A 1070-nucleotide genomic window follows, 5' to 3' on the forward strand; every position below is an offset into this window, starting at 1 on the left:
AAAGAACAAACTGCACAAACATGCTAACGTTCCTTTTTGGAAAATTACACTGATCCATGTCATTGTGCTAGTTTGGTTTTAACAGGTGGCCACAGATTTCAGAGCACCGCACATGAAACTGTCACGATTGGGTGGAGGGTTTTGACAACCCAAATGCAGGAGCAGGAGGCAGAGGTGAATCTTGTAGATTTAATGACAGAACTTAGGCAAAAACCAAACTCCTAGAACCAAAAGACAAGAAAACATCAGGAAAAACTCACGTGGGGAGCCAGAGATGAGGAAGCAACTAAACAACAACAAACCAGCAGTGAGTGACTGCAGAGGTGGTGTATGTCGGGTTCATAAAATGTAGGTTTTTGCTTAAGAACTGAAATACACAATTTATCGATACAATTCCTGCAGGAAGGAGAGACAGTTGAACCCCAGACTCAAACACACTATCTCCCACTGGACCTCCTCTGCAGAGCGTTTATTAACAGAACATGACGCATGGTTACAGAGTATTGTTGCTTGAATATAATGGAAAATAAACCAAAGATCAGCAAAACAGAATAACTGATAACTAAAAACTCTCAAAAGGGGAGAACCGGGATAGAAACAGAACATTTCTAGATTTATTAGGTCCCTTCGAGAAAAAAGGAACTGACAAGCTTATTTCTGTTGTTGCGTGATCAGGTTGAAACGCTGAGTTAGTGAAGAGCCATCAGAACAGAAATGTGATTCACTCTGATTCCACACACAAAAAAAGGTGTTGGGGTTGTTCATCTCACAGAAATGGTTCTGTTTTAAATTTCTTGCTTTCCTGATACAATTCAAGCATTAAAAAACTTGTAAATGCTATTTATGTGTAATGGATTGTTTCATGTATATATAATGTAATGAAAAACTATATAAATCAAACTTGTTGTTATAAAATTCATCTTAAAGACATCAGCTTTTTAGCCCTCTTGTCCTGCAGCAAGTCCAATCAGCTCCAGGCTCTTTCTGCATGGAGTTTTCTGGCGATGTGGCAATAAGAATAATTGTCTTGATGCCAAAAAAAAGCCCAAAGGATTTTACTTTTACAAATG

This window comes from Cyprinodon variegatus, unplaced genomic scaffold (genome assembly GCF_000732505.1).
Source record: "Cyprinodon variegatus isolate N-32 unplaced genomic scaffold, C_variegatus-1.0 Scaffold1235, whole genome shotgun sequence".
Taxonomy (NCBI): Eukaryota; Metazoa; Chordata; class Actinopteri; order Cyprinodontiformes; family Cyprinodontidae; genus Cyprinodon; species Cyprinodon variegatus.